General features: G+C 47.1%; 1 protein-coding gene across 3 annotated transcripts in view; it reads right to left on the bottom strand.

Moving 5' to 3' along the window:
* Nucleotides 1-23,520, bottom strand: part of Cracdl (CRACD like) — a 121,531-nt gene that overhangs the window by 77,414 nt on the left and 20,597 nt on the right. Inside the window, exon 1 of one of the 3 annotated variants that reach the window (XM_076557469.1) lies at nt 9,470-9,660. The exons of 1 other annotated variant lie outside the window; for it this stretch is intronic. The gene's annotated coding sequence lies outside the window, so the exon portion shown is untranslated. Of the gene's footprint in view, nt 1-9,469; nt 9,661-23,520 lie in introns of those variants that run through there. One more of the 3 variants, XM_076557467.1, reaches the window with a different exon arrangement.

Here is a 23,520-nt window from a genome sequence, read left to right as displayed (position 1 = left end):
GATAAACTCAGTGAAACTGCAGAAGAACAGAAAACACAGGTGAAAAAAAATGGCCATTAGAAGCTGGGAATGGCCAGCGTGATAAACGCTGGGTTCTCACCTGGCAGCCAGCCAAAACTTCCTGACGTAAAAGACCCAACTATGACAGGGCGTGCGACTTGCCTCAGGGCAGAGTGGACAAGGGACCACCTTGAGCTGGTTTAGTGCACATTCCATGTGATTCAAAACACTTAACTGCAAAAGTAAAGGCAACTGACATTAGAAAAATGTGAGAATAAGGAAGGACCTCCTGGAAACCCACTCCTCCATGGAAGCCATGAGAAACTGGCAAAAACCAATCAGAATTAATTTGTCAGAGTTCTAGAAATCAATACGGGAATTCAAGGAGCGTTGATTCAAGAGGAACAGTCCGATCTCAGTAAAACCGAGCTTTAGGGCATTTTCCCTTGCTGTATCACACCCCCGGCACTCCCTCTACTCTCTAGCTCCATGGCAGCCCTGAAAACCAGCAGCGTCACAATTACGGGGTGAACTGGCAGCCTGGGCAGTCACTGTCAGGGGGAAGTGAGGTTGGGGTTTCTTTAGAGCACCATTCCAGCCGGGTGGTGGTGGTGCACACCTTTAATCCCAGCACTTGGGAGGCAGAGGCAGGTGGATCTCTGTGAGTTTGAGGCCAGTCTGGTCTACAGAGTGAGATCCAGGACAACCAGGGTGGTTACAGAGAAACCCTGTCTCCAAAAACCTCTCTATTCCCTGATGATGGTGGTGATGATGAAGATGATGGTGGTAGTGGTGGGGATGATGATGATTATCTATGTGGTCATTTCCTCACTTTTGAAAGGGAAAACCCATTGTAACTTATGATGGTGCTTCTTACCCATCCTGAAAAGTACTCTACCTCCCAAGTATGATGTTTGTTAGAGACAATTACGGCCAAATATTTAACTTCACAGACGCCTGAGGCAGCTGATAACTGTTCAGGGGAACAGCAGACTAACTACAAAGCTTTATTAAAGGGACAATCAGCATATTCCTGGGAACACAGAAGGCCACATGCAGGTCTGGGTATATACTCAGACCTGAGATGAACTTAGTTCTCTTACTTCTGATTGACCTTGATGCTTTGCAGAAATAGAAAGTAAGGATGGAGACAGGGTTGTCAACAGCCCGGATGAGTGTTGAAAGGGATGTTCCAAAAGGTACACAAGGAGGCTCTCACCAAACGCTAGTCCCAAATGTTTTTTAAATGCCCATCTACTCATTATCTGATTGATCACTAAGCTAGCCACGTAAAAGGTTTTAGTAGCTGTATATGACAAAAATACAAGCCATATAGAATTGTCTCACTAAAGTAAATAATCAATAATAAAAAGCAAAAAAAAAAAACTGTTGAGGATATTCCAAGTTGTCTCCATATTTTTAAAATTTTCATCTAAAGATTATAGGACACCAAAAGAAACAAAATATGATCCATACCCATGAAGTACAGATGTTGGATTTACTAAATTAAGAACACAGTTGAACTGTTTTAAGATATTCAAAGATGTAAAAAAAATATATATACATAAAGGAACATAGTCAAATGCACCCTAACAAATAGACAATACAAATAAACAGATACAAAATATAAAAGATAAGATGTCTTAGAGGATACAAGCACATGCCCCCCAGCCTGATGACCCAAGTTCCATCCCCAGGACCTACAAGATAGAAGCAAAGAACCAACTCCAAAAAGTTGTCCTTTGCTGATGCACACACATCACAGACTGTGGCCGTAGGCCAGGGTCTCAGCTCAGAAGGAGAAGTGCACACAGGCTCCCACCCCTAACCAAGAAGCTTTCTGCAATTGACACTGCTTGCAAATGGAAAAACCATTTTTTTCCAATGGAGCCTCACTGGGCATATTAACCACACTTCAGGGCAGACACACACCCAGCAGACGGCCAATTGCTTTGTTTGGACAATTTTTTTTGCTTAATCTTTTGCTTGTATGTTTTTTTTTTTTTACATTTTTTGTGGGGGAGTTGTTTGTTTTGGTGTGTGTGTGTGTGTGTGTGTGTGTGTGTGTGTGTGTGTGTGTGTGAGAGAGAGAGAGAGAGAGAGAGAGAGAGAGAGAGAGAGAGAGAGAGAAAGGGGGAAGGAGAGGAAGAGAGTGTGTGTATATTTCTTGGGGTTTTCTTTGATTATTTTTCAAAGAGAGAAGAAAGGGCACAAAGTTGGATGGAGAGGGGGAAGAGTGTGATCAGAACACATTGTGTGATAAGTAATTAAAACAAAGTTGTCCTCTGACCTCCACACATAGGCCCTGGCACATGTGCCCCCACCAAAAAAAAGCAATAAAAATAGAACAAAAGAAAGTTCAAAAGAGAACCACAAAAATTACTGAGTTGAAAAACACAATAACTGAAATTTTATTTTATTTGTTTTATTGAGAGAGATTCTTGAGTAGCTCAGGCTGGCCTTGAACTTGCTATGTAGCTGTTCTACTTTTACTCTGTTACTGTGATAAACACTCTAACCAAAAGCATATTGGGAAGGAAAGGATTTATTTGACTTACACTTCCAGGTCACAACCTACCACTGAAGGACAGGAACTCAATGGAAGCAAGACCTATGGAGGAATGCTGTTTGCTGGCTTGTTCTCTGGCTCACACAGACTCATGCTTAACCAGGACCTTAGCCTGTAATTTCCATTATAGGGAAAGGTGCCACCCACAATGTGCAAGATCCTCCTTCATCAATTACCAGTCAAGACAATCCCTCACAGACATGCCCACAGACCAACCAGATAAAAACAAATTGCTCAGTGTCTCTCTTTTCAGATGATTTTGAAAAAAGCCAACTCCAGCTGTAGCCAAGGGCAACCTTGAACTCCTGATATTCCTTCCTCCCGAGTACCAGGATTATAGATGTGTGCCACCATGAACTGGCCTCTGAAATTTTACTATCACTAAAGGAGTTCAATAGTAAGTTTGGACCTTCAGAAGGAAAAACTTGTTGGGCTAGGTCAAATAATACTAACCAATCTCAGGACTAGGGGGGAAAAGTAGAAAAAAGTGAACAGAGCCCCAAAGACTTATGGAATACCATTGAGTATCCAATGCATGCATTTTTGAAGCTCATGAGGAGACCAAAAGGCACAGACAGAATAGAAGGATTTAGAGCTGAACACTTGCAATTTTTAAGGTAAATGATCTACACATCCAAGAAAGCCAATGAACTAACTGCAGGTGGATAACACACAGACAGACATACCTAGACCCATGAGACTCAACCTAAGTGAGAAGTGAAGAGGAGGCAGTCAGGGAGAAACAACAGATCACACACGAGATCCTCAGGAAGTCCAGCAACTGACTTCTCATGAGAAGTCATGGAGGACAGAGGCATGAAACTACTCCACAAGATGGAAAAAAAAAAGACCGTGGATGAAGGATACTAAACCCATTAAAATTATTTTCCAAAAACTGAGCTGTCCCAACGTTTCACTGTGGGGTGGGGTGATGTCTTGGGGCTAGAAAAGAGGTCATCACTGCTCAACACTTTAAATGTACTGAATGCCACTGAACTGTTCACTGTGAAATGGCTAATAAATTGTTACATGGATTTTTCACTAATTTAAAAAGGAAGGAAAAATTAAGACACTCCCAGATAAAGACAAACTGTAGAGAAATTATTACCAGATCACCAAGTTACAGGAAACCAAGGGCATTAGACAGTTATTCAAACCCACATGAAAGAGAAAATATAGTTGTATTTTCATTTGTAATTCTTCTTTCCTTCTAATTTAAAAGACGCTCATTTAAATCTGTAACTGCGAACTTGTACTAATGAGCACATAGTATATAAAGATATGGTTTGTATAATAATAGCACTGAAATGACAGCAGGAATGAGGCTACATAAGAGCAAAGGCTTGGCATGCTTTTGCAATTATACCGGTATTAATCCAAACTAGACTGTTATAAATAAAGATGTAAACTGAACCCCCCAGGGAAACTGTTAAGAAAATACATTAAAAACACAGGAGAAATGACAAAAGAATTTAAAATGCTACACTAGAAAACATCTATTTAATATAACGGGGGGCAGCAATGCAGAATGAGATAAGATACAAAACCAAAAGGTAAAAGGCATATATGAATGCTATCTTCATAATTACAATGGAGTGATAAATGCCCCAATTAAAAGATAGAGGCTGACAGAAAAGACAACACAAAATGACCTAACTAACTATACAATGTCTACAAAGAGGGATGTGTTACATTCAAAGACACTAAACTGAAATTAAGAGTAAAACTATGAAACTGCCAACCAAATCATGGCTATAGCAGCCATGTTACTATAATATGAAACATTGCCCAAGACAAGAATTACCAGAGATAAAGTATCACAATGAAAAGACCGATAAAGATCTAACAGTTACAGAGAACATGCTAATGACAGATATTCAAAGCACATGGGGTAAAGGTGACAGAACTGGAGAGAGAAACAGATGATCCATCAGTAAGAGCTGAACATGTTAATATCTCATCTCAGTAATTAGTAGGGAAAAAAAACAAAACATAAGATGAACAAGAAATAGAACACTTGAGCATGGTGAACAGAGACCTGGCACTGAGGATCTAAGGACCTGCAGAATGCAGGTCCTGTTCAAGGGTACATGCAGCATTTTCCAGGGTAGACCATCTGTTGGGCCATAAAAGAGCCAATACTTTAAAAATATTTAAGTCACGCAAAGACTATTCTCCAACCACAACAGAATTATGTTAGAGAGGAACAGAAGGGAATTGGGGAAAGTAAAACATATGCAGAAACTAAACAACATATTACCAAATAATCAACAGGTCAAAGAAAAAGTCCCAAGAGAAATTAGAAAATACTTGGAGATAAATCAAAACAAAGCGACAACCTACCAAAAACGTATGATATGATATAGCTAAAACAGTGCTTAGGAGGAGGTTTATGGCTGTAAATGCTTTAAGAAAAAAAAATCCTGATTTAGTGGATTTCTACCTTAAAAATAGAGATAGAAAAAAATATAGAAACAGAACAAGTTACACTGAAGGCAGGCAGAAGGAAAATATCGAAGGGCAGAAAAGAAATTAATAAAATTAAAGATAGAAAAGGAATAGAGAAAACTAACACAACAATCTGGAGGGAAGTTCTTTGAAAAATAATTAACAAATCCCTGACTAAATCTTCCAAGAAAGTATAGGAAATTCAAAACGTTAAAAATCAAGAATGGAAGAAGGGTCATGGCTACCAACACTGCAGAAATTAATATGATTACATGAATGACTATGTGCCCCCAAAAAACCAGATAACAATGAAATAAACATCAACTACCAAAAATGACTCAAGAAGACATAGAAACTATGAGTAGACCTAAGGTTTAGTTGTTGCTAAAATGACTAAATTAGGAGTTTTTAAACTTTCCATGATGAGATGCTCATGCCCTTACAGCATCACAAATCAATTCTAGTAAGCGCTTACAGAAGACTGCTAATGGACACATGACCTCTTTGGTGGGATATGTAAATGTTCTGGAATTAGATACTGGTATCATCCACAACCTTGTTTTTGGATATGCAAATTATATGTCAATTATTTTTAAACTACTGGAATAGTAAGCACATGTAATCCAGCACAACTGTAACAATGAAATTCCTACTTCTTTTTCACATATTTTATTACAGAATTTGAAGTTTATAAATCCTGAGCTTTCCCCCTCTTCCTGTATATGTGCGTGCTGTATATATGTATGTATTTGTGTGGGTGTATATATGTGGGAGTGTGGCTCTGTGTGTGTGTGTGTGTGTGTGTGTGTGTGTGTGTGTGTGTGTGTGTGTGAAGGACAGAGGTTGATGCCTGATGTCTAACTCAATAGACCTCTACCTTTTTTGAGACAAGGTCTTTTACTGAAGCTAAGGCTCACTGATTTGGCTAGACTGGTTGGTGCCCCAGGGACCTGCCTTTCTCCGACTGCCTGGTTCTGGGATTACAGGGCACACCATCGCATCACCTAGTTTTCAATGAGTGCTGTGGATCAGAACTCCGGTTCTCACGTGTGTACAGCAATCACTTTACCAACCAGGCCATATACCCATTCCCTCAGTACATTTATTCTAAAAACAAGTGGCTTCATGTTTCTTCCCTCCCAAACCTATTCTATACAGGGAAAGCTTTAAATACAGTTTAAAGGTATAAAGTATATTAGGAAGAAGCATCTACAATATGTTCAATAAAGGTGTGTGCATGTGGTGTTCATGTACACTCACACACACACACACACACACACACACACACACACACAATCTGTATTTCCATCTTTGATTTATACTGCACTCCTAAAAAGTATTATGAGAAATCAGACAATTCAAAGGCAAAGTGGGAAATGATATGTAAAATCCACTTGCATGAGAGCAGAGTAAACACCGGTAGGGGGAAAAAGCATAAGAATTTAAAAATGATGTACATTTCTTGAACTAGTACTTGGCAGTTGATATTCAAATATTAACTGTATTTTTTCTTTAACCCAGCAATTCCATTTCTGGAGGTTCCTTCTACGGCAATATTTAGAGAGGCACTTAAATATAAATGAGTGGAGATGATCACTACAATCATGTTTCTACTAAAAAATTAGACACATCTATCATAAATACCCCTCGGAATACTACAATGAAACCCATTACTTTGTATGCCAAGTTAAAAAAAAATAACATAAAAGAAATAAATAGTCCTTGGTGTGAGCATGGTTAACTACTGGAAAACAGTCCAAACAATGAGGTAGGGGACTGGAGAGATGGCTCAGCAGTTGAGAGCACTTGCTGTTCTTCCAGAGGACTCGAGTCTGGTTCCTAACAGTTATGTCATGCAGCTTCACAACCACCCATCACCCCAGGTCCAGGGGATCCAATGCCTCTGGTCTCCAAGGGTGCCTGCACTCATGTGTACATAGCCACATGTAGACACAAACACCTACATATAATTCAAAACAAACACAAATCTACAGAAACTCATGGGGTAGCTCTACTTAATGACATGGAAGTATCTCTATGTCATATTATAAAAAGGGGGGAGGGGAGGGGGATGTTCAGGTGGTGCACATCTCTCATCCCAGCCCTGAAGAGACTGAAGCAAGAGGATTAAGAGTTTGAGGCTAGCCTGGTATACACAGCAAGACTATTAAAAAAAAAAAAAACCCTTAGTGAAACATGTTCACAGAAGGTTGATTAGTTTTGCATTACAGATATTTTCCAGGCTCTACCATATTTGCATATGCATAACAAGATATCCTGTGGATGGTATCAGAACTAAATGTGAAAAATCATTTGTTTCATATACACCTTATATACAGAGCTTGAGGTATTTTATAAAGTATCTGGCTTGCAACCCACCACAGGAGGTTAGGTGTGACATTCTCCTTCCTTGTCTTTCATTTTTGGAGGGAACTGTTTTTTGTTGGTTGGTTGGTTTGCTCTTGTCTTTCTGAGACAGTTTCAGGCAGCTGGCCTCAAACTTGCTATGTAGTCTAAGAAAACCTTGAATGTCTCGTCTTCCTACCTCTACCTCCCAAGTGCTATGACTACAGGCATGATCCACCATGCTCCAGCTGGTGTGGCGTTTTCTTCTTGTCACATTATGTTGATGCTCAAAAAAACTTCCAGATTTTGGAGCATCTTGGATTTTGTATTAGGATGTTCAACCTGTATAATTTTACTTTTACAAAAAAAATGTATACCTCACTCATGTGCATATACTTTTATGTAAACTATAGTCAGTTCCAGGTCCAGCTGGCCTCAGAGTGAGAACAGAAGCCAACTGTAAGCTTCCTCACACACTCACCTGCTGTAGGATGTTCTGTATGCTCTGAATGTGTTGCTCTGATTGGTTAATAAAGTGCTGATTGGTCAGTAGCCAGGCAGGAAGTATAGGCGGGACAAAGAGAGAGGAGAAGTCTGGGAAGAGGAAGGCTGAGTGAGGAGACACTGCCAGCGGCCGCCATGGGTAGCAACATGAAAGATACTGGTAAGCCACAAGCCATGTGGCAAGGTATATATTTATAGAAATGGGTTAATTTAAGATGTAAGAACTATATAGCAAGAAGCCTGAGCCATTAGGCCAAACAGTTTAAATAATATAAGCCTCTGTGTGTTTATTTGGATCTGAGTGACTGCGGCCTGGGCGGGACTGGAGATAACTCCAGCTACACTCACCAAACTCACTACAAGGGCCAACCTTCCCTGCTACCTACAGATTCTCTGCCATCATTTTCTCTGGTCTCTCCCAGACCAGTGTCTAGCCTTCCTGCTCTCTGCTCATAAACCCCTGCCCTCTGACCTCCTCCCTTTTGGGATGCACTAACCCTGACGCCATACCCCGACTGTACCACAGATCCAGGGAGGACCCTTCCCAGGCACTCTCCACAATGTCCACTCAAATCTGGAAGAAAACAGGCTCGCCATAGCATGCGGCACAGAAATCCATCCGCCAGGACAGGTTTGCTGTAGCATGAGACACAGAAATCCATCCATCCGCCTCCTCAAATCAGGGGAGGTGGGCCAACGGACCTTCAGCACCACAGTCCTGGGTCTCCCCAGAGCCTCACACTGCTCTCAGCTGGAGGGCACAGGGAGCCACATTTGATATCCTGCTGTGCAGCAGGATGGAGGTGATCTGAAGGACACACTCCAGCTTCTCTGCAGAAGGAACTACCTCTTCAGAAACTGTGTGCTTCCCACCCCTATTACTCATGTAATTAAAAAAAGACTTTAAAAAAAAGTGCCAGGAGTCTCTCTGTGTCCTCCACGTTCTGAATAGATAAATCTCTGACTAAGAAACTCAGGCTACCAGGGACTAAGTCAGGAGGGATGAGATGGCAGCCTGGCACCAGGTGGAGGGCCATTTAGAAGTGGGAATACACAGGACAGGGTCCCTGGAACAGAACTGGGCAGGGAGGAGAAGAGACACCAAGGGTGTACCCCAGTTTCCAATGTGGGCAAGCATGCCAAAGGGAGGGTACTGAGGTTGGGACACAGTCACAGCGTCTACTGGTCACCAGAATGGCTTCCTAGAAGAAAATATTTCAAAATAATAAAGAGAGCTGAAAAGTAATGGTTCTGGGTTGATCAACTCCACATAGGAAAGTGCATTCATATAAACACGCATCAAACACAAAAAGAAAGAAATCCGGACAGGCTCTTACATTCTACCCCAATATGAATCCTCCATACATGTCTTCAAGGCAAGTCTGGAGCAGAGGTGTAACTCTGCAGTCTATTTTTATACAAAAGAGGAACCATCCCACAATCCTGAGTGAACCTAGAAGCCACCGTCAAATGATGGAGAAAGCCCCGGGTTGAATGCTTAACCTATATTGATTTGGGTAAATGTTGCTACCGAGGAGGTGACTTCTGGGGTAAGGGGCCTACGCCTGTTCTCAGAGGTGACTCCATTCAGGCAATGCTCACCCTTCTGGCACTTATTTTATTTCCAAATGATCGTGATGTACAGCTCCACGAGTTTCGACACATGTAGAGTCACATGGCCACCACCTGGCTGGGGAGCGATGGGTACACAAGCATCTCCTCACCCCCAAACACTTCCCCCGTCTGTTCACTCGGGGGTGCACACCACCCCTCTTCCACCCCTGGCAACCACGGATCTGTTCTCCGTCACTCACATTCTGTCTTCTCGAGAATGTCACAGAAATGGAATAGAACACCGTGGAACATTCTGGGGCTCAGTTCTCTCACCGAGCGCGACGCTTCTGACACTCATCCAAGCTGCTCCGTGTCCCACTGCTCTGCCCCCCTACCTGCTGCTAGCGACTGTTCACGCCGGCAGCTGCAGCCTCTGCTCCTTTTAGCACCTACATTTCGTCTCCCTGGGACGCCAAAGACATCATCAGTCACGGGTCCCCTAACCACCGCAGTCTGAGTTTGCAGCATGGCGCGTTGCGGGGAAATCTGCGGCTCTTGCTGAAACCGACGAGGAAAGCATGAAAGCCCAGAAGGCCTTGTGCGGCACAGGCACCTGACTCAGGCAGACTTGCTAGAACACAAGAGCCTGACCCTGAGGCTGGACTCGGTCTGTCTTCCTCCCTGCTACCTGTCTAGAGCTCCTTCATGAGCTAGGAGCCGATGAGACCACCAGGCTCCCATCACCTTCCCAAGTGGCTTCTGCCTAGCTGCACCCTTCACCCCAGCAGCACAGCATGAAGCCAGAGCCATCAAGAATATGTGGCAGGACGCCATGGGTCTAGTCATGTTCCGCAAAATCCCAAGTTAGCAATACCACCACCGGGCTCAAAACACACAAAAGCACATTGTTCTCATCCCTAGGACCGTGGAAGTCTATGCTGAAGAAGTAAACCTTTGTTCCTTCCTAAGAAGGAGGAAGTTCTCACTTTCACCAGGAGGCAACCTTCTTCCAAAAGGAAGAAGGCAGAGGTTGAAGCCGCGGGGGTCTCAGTAAACAGCCCATTTCGTGATGACCAGGAGAAACCCCGTAACAGTTCATGGCTCCCCGGCTCCCCAAAGTGGAGACACCAGGAACATCCCCCCCTGTTTCACTGAACCTGAAAAGGGCCTGAGCACTGAAGAACTGGGACTGGAACTGGGACCTCCCACCCAACCCTGAGACAGTGCAGGGCACATGAAATTCACCTGTTGCCATGTGAGTTAGCTCAGTCAGCCCCAACCCCAACCCTCCATCAAGTCCATACAGACACTCACTCTCCCACAGCCTGTACGGAGGTCTGTCAACAAGTACCTATCTGAGGGCCTCCTGGGTGCCCAGAGTGATGGTGGCTGTTGGGGAAAACACAGAGTAAAGATGAGGTCTCAAGACATCAATCCTTTCAAAAACATGAAACTGTTTAATAAGCATCGAAGTATGGTAAAATATATATACAATATACAAACTTGTGGTTCAGTCAGTGGCAGAGACAACTTGGTAAGTCAAAGAAAACACCAGAAGGAAAAAAAATGTCCTTCAAATAGACCCAAAGCAGGTGCCAAATCCATACCAGCAGCTGAGAACCACAGCTGAATTGTGATGGACAGGCAGGGAACGGGTCAAGTAAAGGGATGCCGTGGTGAGGGCACTCTGCCCAGGGAGAGGCACCAGAGCATGGGGGCAAGGTGTGCAAAGCGGACAGGCAGGCCCAACTGGCTGCGGCAAACACCCATGTGTCAGGAGGAAACAAGAGAGATGCATGGGAAGGGCAGGCCTAAGAATGGTGTGTCCAGGCAGGACCGCAGGAAGTGTGCTCTGGACATCTCAGCCCAACCGGAAGGCAGGGGGTGGGCCAGAGGCTCAGCAAGAGGGTTGCTCTGGTCACTTCCCCCGTCAGGGTCCGGCCACAGAACCCACCAGCAACGTCCTCTTTGGTCATGCTTCTTTTGGCTTTCCAAGGACCATGGAGAGCAGGAAGAAGAAAAGCACAGTGGGGACCCAGTGCCCCACATCAATCATGTGTACACTTACACATTTCACCATGAGTAGATGCACTCATGCACACACACACACACTCTCTCCCTCCTTCCCCAACCCTCTGTCTGTGTGCATGCGTGTGCACGCGCCTATGTGTGTGTGTGTGTGTGTGTGTGTGTGTGTGTGTGTGTGTGTGTGTGTTGGAAAGTGGCAGGACTGTTAATAAAGGACCACTGCTCTTTGTCATTCTTTTGCTCCAATAGACTGGCTACCCAAGAAAGCCAAGCGCACCCCTGAAGCCACAAGGAGACAACACCTGCTCTCAGCTGTTTTGGGGATTGTGCAGACTTGAGTTTCTATTGTTATAACAAAGAACCAGAGGCTGAGTAATACATAGGGGGAAAAAGAGAGGCCCACAGTTTCAGAGGGTGGACATGTGAGGTTGAGTGGCCCCTGTGTTCACTCTCTTGTGAAGGCCTCCCTCCCAGCAGATAGCATCACAGTAGAGCACAGAGAAGGATCACAGAGAGAGACAGGAAGCCAGAAAGTGAGTAGGAGCCAGGATTGTGCTCTCACAGTGTCCCCTCTTGTGAAAACTAACAAGAGTCACACAGGCCCCTCCAAAGGCCAGGACAGCACCCCCAATGACTTGCCAGACAACTTTACACAAAAGGCCATCTCTAAAAGTTTCTAATACCTTCCAACAGTCCCACCCTCAAGGACCAAGCAGCCAGGGCAGGAACCCTTGGGGATCACAGCCAACCACAGCAAGTCTGAATGAGAGGATGCAGGGAGTGGATGCATGATGTCATCACGGACAACCTCCTGACCACACACTACCATGGGCTTGCTTCTCGGACACAATCCCCTGATTTTAAAAAAATCCGTGCTGTGGGCTGGAGAGGTGGTTCAGAGATCCAGAGTGGGCGCTGCTCTTGTAGTAGACCCAAGTTTTGTTCCCAACTTCTATGTTGGGCAGCTCACAACTGCCTGTAAGTCAAGCACCAGGGAATAAAAAACCATCTCCTGGATTCTGTCGTCACACACACACACGCAAACACAATTTAAAATGAAAGTTTTTTTTTTTAATCTATGCTGTTTCTCACCACCCCTTTTATAAAAATCTCATGTAGGAAAAAACAAGGCAGTCTTTTCCTCAGTGAGACGTAAGAGTGGACATCATGATTCATTGTGTTAAATGATTCCACCTGTGGGAAGAAGCCACCTCTCTCTGGCCTCATTTTAAACGACTGCAAACACTTACATTAAGGGAAAAGGTTTTCTTCCCCAAACACAGACGTGCCAACTATGAAAACACATTTGCATCAGGATTAACCTCAAACTCTGAGAAGGCGCTAGGCATACTCAGTTGGGGTCCAGCTTTCTTTTTTGCATCTGTCTTGGGAGTGTGTCCTTGTCTGATCTCTGGCATGGCTCCTAGCCGCTTGACACCTAGAACAACATCTGTAAAACAGACAAAGCCTCATGTCGGACAACCTTTAGCCTCTCTCATTCGAGGTGTCTGTGATCCTCATGGCTCCCGTCAACATTAGATCGCTCTGAGAACCAGGAAAGATGATGCCCAAAGAGAGATATTCATAAAAACAAAGCCCCACCCCCAAACACTAAATACAGAGCAGTGCCAACTCATGCCTGCTTCCTTTTATGCCCCCTCTAAGGAGTTCATCTGAAGCCCCTATTCTTGTCTGAGGGCCATCTCATTGGTCTTTGCCCTGGAACATGTCTGCAGGAGCCCTCCAACCACAGTTATTAACCATCACATTGTTCTGACGTTTCTTTGTCTCTGTTGCTCCCCTATGCGATTTGTTCCACATAAAATACAGCTCAGCGGGAGCCTCCAAGAGAGCTCCTGCTTTGGAGTTCTGTTTGGTTTTTTGTTTTGTTTTGTTTTGTTTGCAATGCTGGGGAGCAAACCTGGGGGCCCCACACACGGTAGGCAAATGTTCTACCACCAGGTTACGCCCCCACCCATCCCCAGCTTAGAGTTTCTAAGACCCGGAACCTGTGCCAGGCTTACCACCCGATATGGGAAGGAACTGGGAAATTCACGTGTTCTTTCTCTGCCTGCTCCTTCACAGGAACAGATGGAGGAGATTTTTTTTTTCTTGTCTGTTTTGAGACTCCAGTGAGATCCTGCACACAAATGCCCCCCCCTTTTCTTCTGGCAATGAATCCACAAGTGTTATTGACATGAATTCTATTGGAGATTTAAAAAAAAAAAAACTGCTTTTATGTCTCTAAATGGACCTCTATGCCACTCTAGGTGGCTTATGTTATATAAGCTGGGCCTTAGTAGCTCAAAAATCGATCATGCCCACAGGGCCTTGCCCTTCTTTTTTATTCCTGCTGGATATGTCTGGACCTATGAGACTCTTAGTCCTAGGAGGGGCAGGCCCTTCCTCAGCCTTTTCCTCCCTTTCAGGAAATCTCAGGCCTGACTGAGGCTGGGCTGGGCCCAATCTCTATCCCCATAGGTCTTGCCTCCCTAACACACCTCGAATGCCTAGGTAATTCTTCCCTGACCTGTCACCTCACATGTACACATACATGAAAGATGAAGATGGAAGTACATTTAATTTCACAAACATCAGACTCCAAGGACTGCCTTTGCCATAGGACCATATAAAAACACCGTAACAGGACTTGCTTCTCATTACAAGATACATTGGCAATTCCTGGCTTTAGCTTGGCGGTGTAGTTCTGCACAGGTAACTTTCATCACATGTACAGATCCCATGTGGCAAAGTCTAGGAAGGTCCTTGGCAAAGACGGCATCATGCCCTGTTGTTCTGCCAACACTGGGACCTGCATGACCATGTGACAGACATGCCCTGTGCTGCCTAGAAGCTCAACACAACATCAAATTTATTTATTTACTTAGAGAATCTGGAGATCAATCCTAGAGACTTGCACATATTAAGTAAGCACTAAACCACTAAACTATACACTTATCCCAACAATATCGAAATTTTAAAATTATGTGCATATGTGCATGTGAGTGCAGGTGTTCATGGAGACCAGAAGAGGGCGCCAGATCCCCTGAAGCTAAAGTTAACAGATGGTTGTAGCCACTCAACATCGGTTCCAGGGACCAAACTTGGGTCTTCAGCAAGAGCAATATGAGCTCTTCATCTCTGAGCCATCTCTTTAGCTCCTCAAAAAATTTTAATTGAAAAATTTCTTTCACAGTAAAATCACACAGATATTCAAAACAGAATAAAGCAAACCCAAAGCCTATCATGCTGAGTATTTTCATTTCAGTGTGTTTATTCCCAGAGTCTGTCCCCATGGGCATTACATTTTAGTTTCAATTATTCATGAAACAAATATTTATTGGCCACCATTAAGCTCCAGACACAGCCACAGGCACTGAAGATTCAGTGGTGATCAACAACCAAAGACAAAGCCTAGTTCTCTTGTTCTGAAGATGGAGAGGGACAAAAGACTGATAAACAGCATGTAGGGCAGTGGTAAAGTTTTCAAAAGCAAAGTGGGAGGGGCTTGATGGGAGCTCGGGGGTGGAGCACTTGCCTAACACACACAGACACAAACAAAAACAAACACCTCAAACTTCCAAAGCAAGTGCCATATGAAAAGTGAGGCCTGTTTCTCCTCGTGTTACATGGTGGAAAGCCAGGACTTCTGGTCTGAGCTTGCTGGATATCTCTGGGCAGACAACTGAATATTTTTGACTCACTGTCCCATCGACTTATATCACTAGGTCCTATGCAGAGCTCCTGTGACAATATTCAGGAAGAACTTTGCAAAGGATGTCATGCTCTACCAACACTGGTGATGGCCTTCTCTGAGAGGGCAACAGGTGAGCAGAGGCTGAAGAGCTTGAAGGGTGAGTGAGCCCTGATGTCTGTGGAAGAAGAGCATGCCAACACAAGAGCAGGGCAAACCCCCAGACCCAGAAACAGCAGAGCAGTGGGGAGAATAGGGAGGCCAGACATCGCTGGCTGCTCGAGAGAGGAAGGGAAACAGCCAGAAGGACTTAGGGCGCTTGAGTAAGACTTGGGATTGCATTCTGAGTCAATTCCTGACTGTTCATTCATCGTATTGCATTACATGATCTTGGCTTTATTGGACTAATTTTCCTTGCTACTGCCCACCTTGTCCTTGTGTCTCATGATTATTTTATTGTGTGGTAGGTATACAGCAGATAATACTTTCCTTAAAGAGTGCTGAGTTTCATTTGGGTAGACTCAGTTGACTGGTGTAGGCCCTTAGTCCTAGACAGGGCTTGTGTTTAGGTTTGGCTATGGGAGCTCTGATACATTCCTCCCTGTCTCCTTAGGTATGGCCTTTCCACAGTTCCAGGAGGGTGATCAAGAGTACAGGAAGGTCCCGTTACTCCAGCAGGTGAGAACACTCAGCAATGTGGCTCGGCCACCTCCAGATTCTCACTGTTCCCTTCCATATTCCCAGTAGTTGTTCCAGGTCCAGCCTCAGTAAACACACAGCTTAGTATTTACTCAGCTCCATGGCGACAGTGCCTTCTCTGCTCAGAACCTTCCTCTCTCCAATACACTTCTCCACAAACGCTAACAATGTCAACATGCCTGGTTCTGACTCCCGGTCTCTGCTCTGTCACAGTCTCTGTTCCCTGTGCCATGGTTCAGAACAAACTCTCAGAGGGAACATCGGAACAAGTGTGGATCTTTATTTTCGTCAAACACCTGCACTGGGTGGTGGTCCATTCTTGAAAATGGTTGCTTCATATATTAGTTCTATTTTTTTTTTTTAAGAAGAGAAAGCAAATCCAACATTTGATTGTGCCATTATGTCTGGGGTTGGGACTCTGATTCCCTTTAGAAGGCAATGTTGTGTAGAAGAGATTGCAAAATGAACTACATCCCCTAAGACCACAAGTTCAAAAAAAAACTGATAAAGGATTTTTTTTTTGAAGCAGAAAATGTTGATATTTTGACACCTGCCGAACGCCTGTGCCAATGTGGCAAGCGGAAGTAAAATGTGTGCCTCCAAGATAAAACCCACGGAGCATGAGGCCTGCTATCCTCGGTTACACCAGGCAGAGGCAGGCAGTTTGGTATGCTCAGGTGGAAAGCCCAGCACAGACAACCTCTAAAAGCTCCTTCCATGGTCAAAGCTGCGACCACTGGACTGACTGGCCATCTCATTTGGAATACCAGCCATAGGACAACAGAAGAGCACAAATGTGTGGCCTGGACCTTGCCTGGAGGGACTACACCCAGGTCTTGAGTCCTTTTGAGATGACTGCAAGTCCTCAGCTGTGGGGCAGGAATGGATCTATTCTGCCAACACATGCAGATCTAGGTGGCTACAGTTTAGATATGAAATGCCTCCTTAAGACAGCTGTGTTAAGTAAGGTCCCCAGCTGGGCACTAGTGGAAGGCAGTAGGAACCTCAAAAGGTGAAGGTCGTTAGAGGTGTGCTCTTGATGGGACCACGGGACTTCGGTCTCTTCCTGACTCTTCCGCGCCCAGTCCTGAGATGACGGGGTGCTCTCTGTCTTGCACGCACTTCCGACGTTGTGTGCTGCCTCGCCGCAGGCCCGGTGATAGTGGGTCAACCAACCTGTCACTGAAACCTCCAAAAGTGTGTCAAAAGAAACTTTCCACAGGCTGAGGATCCCCAGTATGTGCTGTGGTAATGGAAAGCTGGCTAACACACAAGTTGACCTCCCAACAAAGGCGACTTTCTGGCAAATGCTTGCCTTTGGCACAAGAATGGGTCTGGGTGGAAGTTAGGCAAGCAGTCCTTGGTTACCCAGCTTCCATGGCATCTCCCATCCCACAGCCTGTGGGTCGTTTGTAAACGTAACAGCTCGGCAGTGAACACATTTTATCAGCCCTAATAAAAAGTCAAAGCCAAACTCAAGCCTATCACTGTGAAGGTCTTTCGGGCAGATAAAGACCTCAAAGGGCTGACCCTTCCTGGCCCTGGTACAAGCTGCCACTTGCCCTGCACAGGAGAGCAGGGCTCTGGTTTCTCCGGTAGCTTACATTTCAGTGACCTTCCTCTGCCTGGTGTGGTCTCCATCCATAGCATAATGACATTTGGAACTTACATAAGAATATAGTGGAGAAGTAGACTGAGCCTCAAGGTTTCCGTGGAAAGCCCACATGGGTGGTTTTCATTAACACTTCGTACCTTCTCAATCCAGACAAAGGTTCTAGATCCATTTTCCTAACTATTCAGAATCCTAAAGGTTCAGAAACCTACATGTAAGCAAAGCCCACAGGCTCTGATGACTTCATGCAAACACACGGAGTATGGAGTGTATGAACATACCCCATTTAAAGACTCACGCCCTGAGTTGGTGTCTTGGAAGCTCTTAGAAGGCCTCAGGTAAAGATGCGGGCGGCTGCTGGGCAGACTCTGGGTGAGATTTATGTGGACACTGAAATTCAGGAGCCCTGAACAGCAGCAGCGGACTCTTGAGTTTCCTCTGCTGTTGGCATTAGAGCCCCTGGGCTTGTCGAGAGTTGTTTATTTGAACAGATTTTTTTTTTTTCATTCTGACTCGCTTTTCTTCTGGTTCCGGGTACCAGCGTTGCAGTGTCACTGCCCTAAGGTGGAAGAAGTGGACAAGGGTGGAACGAGGCCGCGATGTGCCCGAGAAAGCAGCGTGGCGCTTTTAAAGAATCCTGCAGGAGGTTCTAACTGCTTCCGCGACCCAAGTAACCAAGGCCGCGCCAAACAATGGGAGCTGCCAGGCGCAGGGAGGGCTGAAACAAACCCTGCCAGGGAATGGCCAGTCCCTACTCTACTACATTCCTGCTTGACCTACCTGCTTGTTCTAAGGCATCATCGGGGAAACCTGACTCCAAGCAGCCGGCCTCCCTGGGGACCAGGAGCCTGGCACTGAACCCTCCATCTGTGTGCACACCCCGGGCCACCTGCCGCTGCGCTGCTTTCTGTCTGCTTCCCTCTCACCGCCTGTAAACTCGCGGAGCGAGCGTGTCCCCAGGCACCACGCCCGGCAGAGGGAGAGAGGGCAAAGGGCCGGCGATAAGGCCGGGGAAGCCAGCGACAAAGTGAGTGGGTGGCGGGGCTGAGCAGCTTAGGCTGGGGGGAATGGAACTCGGAAGGAGGGGACTGCCATATCCCGTCTACGTTCTCAACCTTCGGCTTTCCTCAAACGCCACCAGCGGGCAGCGGCACCCGTCTCCTCCATCACCAGTCTCTCGCTGCCGCTGTCCTGAACAGCCCAGAGGACAGAGTTAAGAAGACCTCTCCCTTCCCGACCCACCTGCTGTCCCTTTACCTGTGGAGTGACCTCAACAAGGGTCTACGAAGGACACCTGCACACTAACCCCCGGACCCACTCTCAAGAGGGGGTTGGTGCAGATGAAGCATTTAGCTCGAAGTTGCCCCAGAGTTACCTCTGGGTCCTAAGAAGCTTGCTGCGGAGACAGAATAAGAGAAGCTGAAAACGGTCGAGCGCGGTCAACTCCGCGGTCAGCACTTGCATGGCATGTGCCAAGCCCCGGGTTCACTCCTCAGCACAGCAAATAATAACAATTCACAGTAATAATAAATATATAAGACATCGCCGGAAAATAAGGGGCAAAGAAAATGCTGAGAAGCCTTTGATTTTCAGAGAAAGGCGGAGAGGGTGTGGGTAGCACACACTGGTAGGGCAATGGCAGGCAGCAGGCACCTGGGCAAAGCACTGAATCCAAAGGCAAGAGACCCAGCATGCCCGCGACCTTGCTCACAGTGCTTGCAAGGGCCTCCCACTCTCCGGGCCTCGGGGCCCTGCCCACCTCACAGTAGAGCTGGAGGCCCCAACAAGGCTGTCGAGTACATGTTGTACTTTGAAAAGAACCAAATCTGAACCAAGAACGGCATCATCTCAAGGCTCACGGGACTCTTGGCACAAAGGTCCCCAGTGCCTAGCCTGGGTACCAGAAGAGGGGTGTGAAGAGGGTGGGAGGCCCTGGGGTTAAGCAAAAGCCTCCGTGTGCAGAGATGGCATCCAGTGCTAAAGGGGGTGAAGCTGCTGGAAGACTGTCCCTGATCGTCAACTCTCATGGATGAGGAACAAATTCCCACTTCATGTGTGAGGTCCAGACCACCACTCTTGACACCTTCCTGTGCCCTCAGGCCAATGAAGACCACATCTGATCTGAGGTACCAGTGCCCCAGCAGGGAGACAAGCCACCTACAGCACAGGCCCTTTCAAGTCCACTATCGGCTCACTCAGTGATAACAGAGCCCGGCCACATGGCCTCCTGAAACCAGACAATGGTGACCATGATCATCTGGGGTGTGAAAGCACAAGTTACCTGGTACAGCCACAGAGCTGAATACCCTGAGGACCTTCAGAGGTCTTATTTTCTCCCCAAACTGTTCTGTTCACATGACCACACAGAAACATGGTGTGCACCGGCCACACTGCTCCCATGGAGTTCACCAGGCAACGGGAAACCCGCAAAGGTAACAACCACGTGCCCATATTGCACACAAGGATCTTTAAAACAATTCATTTTTTTTCTAGATCCATGCTGACACACTCACAAGTCAACATTTCAGTGTTCCTTCCAGCTGACCTCATGAGAGTCCAATCCCTCCGCTCCCCTGAAGGCATGGACTCGCCCTTGTGTTTTGTCATGGACTGGCAGATGGACAGGTTCTATTTCCCTGTTTTCTCTGATGACAACCACTGGCATCTTCAGCACCACACCTGTGCCGAAGACTGGGGCGAGCAGGAAAAGGCAAGAGGGCAGGATAAACATTCCGCAGCGTAGTAAAGTCATGTGCTAACCATCGTCTCATTTTAACAAAGACGCAGCTTGCAAAGAGCAGGAAGAATGCCAGACAGAGGGGCCCCATGCCGTTCGTTTGGCTCGGCTCAGGGGTACTTCTACCTGCTTGGGTGTGCCGTGGTCAGGTAAATGCACTGCGCTGCTCTATCTGGCCAGATTGTGGCCAGCGAGGACGGTGATCACCACGCCTGTCTGCCACTCATCCTGGGAGGGGCGTGGTCACATCTGTCCTGCACCCACCCTCATCTTCAGTGTGCCAATCACGCTAGCGGTGGGTACAGAAAAACCCACTCTTTAACCAACTGCTCATCTACAGCTGGGCACGTGCCAGGATCCATCAGGCTTTTGCCTCACTCTGAAGCCCGTGGTGGCTCCTGAGATGTGACCCCCCCCACCTCCCTCTGTGGTTTGCGGCTGCTGCATGGCATAGTCTTACCCTCCCCGCCACAGCCCTCCCGGAGCACAGCTGAGCTAATTCTAGGCTCCCTGCCACCCCTTGCAAGCCCACGCTGCACATGCTCTGACTCATGCCGAGGCGCTCAGAAGGTAGACCACGAGAGAGGCTGCAAGGCACCTGCCGGGCACTGGGCAGCAGCTGGAGCGCCAACCTCAGGCTCACAAGGGATCCAGAGGTAACTCAGAGGTCTCCCAGTTACCTTCACCAAATCTCCCAGAAGATGAACTCAGACGCCAGCTTCGCAATACAGAGCCATCGAATATGACCCTGGAGTTAAATGTTAAACCAGAGATTATTCTTTATCATCAACACCTTCTTCCGTGTGTGGCAAAATCTTCTCATATTGACAAAACTCCCAAACACAAAAGGCATTTACACCAAAAATGAAGATTATAGGCATCTAACAGATCCAGCCAACCTGGTTCAAACACTAGTGTCTAAACACCTCTTACATCCCATTCTTCCCCATGTCTTTCAAATCCAGGTCATCAATGCCAACAACTTCCGACTGTCGAAGGAGGAGGCAGACATCCCCTAACCTGCCTGTAATAGGTAAGTACAGAGTTCTAGAGGGGACCCAAGCCGGAACAGTCACTTCTGTCCATGAGGTAAAAGATGAAAGAACTAAGAGGAGTTGCCTTAAGTGGCCTGTGGGCAGTGAGCCAGGTGAGCAAGGCCCTCAGAACAGAGAACGCACAGTTGTGAGGCCTATGGTTCATGAGTCTGTTTGGAGAATCAAGGCTGGACCTGTGGGGAGCACGGAGAAGAGGATGTACTACTGGTGGTTAAACACACACACTCTGGGCAGGTTCTGAAGGGCTTCGAGCTCTGGGTAGGCAGGGCTGAAGGAAGAGCACAGGGAAGAACCACGTGGCCGGGTTGGTAGCATCTCACCAGCTGGTCTCTTGGTCCCTAAGGGCCATACTTCCATCTAAGGGTAGTCTGTGTCTTCAAGAGGTCGTGGATAGTTGCATCTTCAGAGCAGACAACCTTAATAAAGAGGCTAAGTTACTTAAGTACGCCAAGTCTCCAAGATAATCCCAATAAACCACCAGGCAATGCTTACACTGATGGTTGTTCTGAGAAAAGCAAATAAGCGAAGTTATGTTGAAGGCCCGGCCTTGAACCTGTGGGTCCGAGGAACCACAATAACACAATAGAGTACGGTGAGGGCCTAGCAAGAAGCTCCTTAGACTTCCCAGCTTGCTTTCCACTAAGAATGGCACAATCTGGGCCCCCTGTCAGGGCTAGATATCACCTCTGTAGCCCAATGTTTATCACCACGTGACCCATGAGCTCCACTTATATGAGGAGCCAGGCCCCAAGGGAGAAAGCAGAGCCCCGGGAGCCCAGGTAGCATGTTGGTGAAGGCCCTCACTTCAAAAATAGCAGGTCTCCTCTGCATGCCTCGAGCACCAGGCTGCAGCCTAGCCTATGCAAACAAGGTCTGTGCCTGCCCCCCAAGGCTAAGAACCCCAGAGCAGGTTTCCAGGGAGATGGAGATGTCCTTGTACCAAAGTATGGAGGTGCTGTGGATAAACGTGTAATTGCACACCTGAGGGTCTTCACCTGCAGAAACGGGACAAAGCCCTGCTCCACCCCCCACCCCCCCCACCCCCTGGGATTCCACCAAGCTCAAGGGCTCACTGTGATTCAGGCAAAGGGGCAGCCCCGCAGCCACATGGGGACCAGGTAGGCAGGGCCCCACAGGAGCTTCCTGAATCGCGCACGCACGTGCCTGACTCCCCCGGCTCCTCAGCTAGTCTCACTACCCCCTCGGGTTACATAAGCTGGCTCCTGTCACCGCCACTGGTGGCTCTAAGGTGACAGGGCTGGCTGGACAGGAGCCAGCCGGGCTCACTGTTTGTTTCCATCCCCTTTAACGGAGACTCTTCCGCGGAGACTTTCCCCAAACTAGAGCCTCTGGGGGCGGAGGGGAGCACTTGCCCCACCCACCCCTTCCCGAGCTCCCAGTGCTGACTCTTCACTCCAGTGACAGCCTGACACCACCCACAGGCTCCTCCCTCATTGTTTCTGCTGACGTACGGGCCCAAGGAGCAGCGCCCGAGCTGGGAGGCAACGGCCAGATGCCATCAGCGCCTCCCTTGTTTGGGTCTGCTTCACACAGCATCACCAGGACTCTAGGACCTCCGGGAAAGAAAAAAAAAAGGGAAGGCTGCTCTCTGAGCAAGACCTCAGCTCCTGGGGGGCAGTGTCCCAAGTCAGCAGCAGTCCCAGTGAGCGGGAGGTAGGGTCCAGACAGGTAACCCGGCACAGCATCCGCAATATTTTCACCATTCTGCATCCCTGCTAGCAAAGGGGCGTGGGTAAAGGAGTATCATGATGTGTTCAAGACAGTTCATGGAGTAACAGAGAAAGACAGGGAAGGACATCACATGCCATATATCAGGACAGCCAGGCCCAGATACAAAGGGGTACAGCGGACCGGAGAAGATCCACCCCTAGTTGCCCCTTCTCTGGAATAGATAAGTCCTCTCTTCGGGCCCTGATGGCCATGTCTGAGAGACAGCCAACACAGAGTATCACGATGGCATCATTTCTGAGCACTCAAGGGGGTACCTTCTGGGATCCCCTAGAGATATGAGCAATGTGTGAGAGGGAACATGCCACAGTCAGCCGCTCTGGTCACAGGACTAGGACGCCTAGGTGACTGCTCTAGAGATCTGGAGGCATCTGGAGCCCTGAAGTTGCTGCCTAGATTCCTGCTATTCCAGAAGATGGGGAGACTCATGGAAATCACCGGGAGATGGACCATCAGCTCTGCCAGGTGAAGGCCTGAGCTGCTGGTGTCAGGGATGGAGAGCAGGAGGACCACTCTGCACAGAGA

Source organism: Peromyscus maniculatus, chromosome 21 (genome assembly GCF_049852395.1).
Source record: "Peromyscus maniculatus bairdii isolate BWxNUB_F1_BW_parent chromosome 21, HU_Pman_BW_mat_3.1, whole genome shotgun sequence".
NCBI lineage: Eukaryota > Metazoa > Chordata > Mammalia > Rodentia > Cricetidae > Peromyscus > Peromyscus maniculatus.
This window is presented reverse-complemented; position numbering and strand designations above follow the sequence as displayed.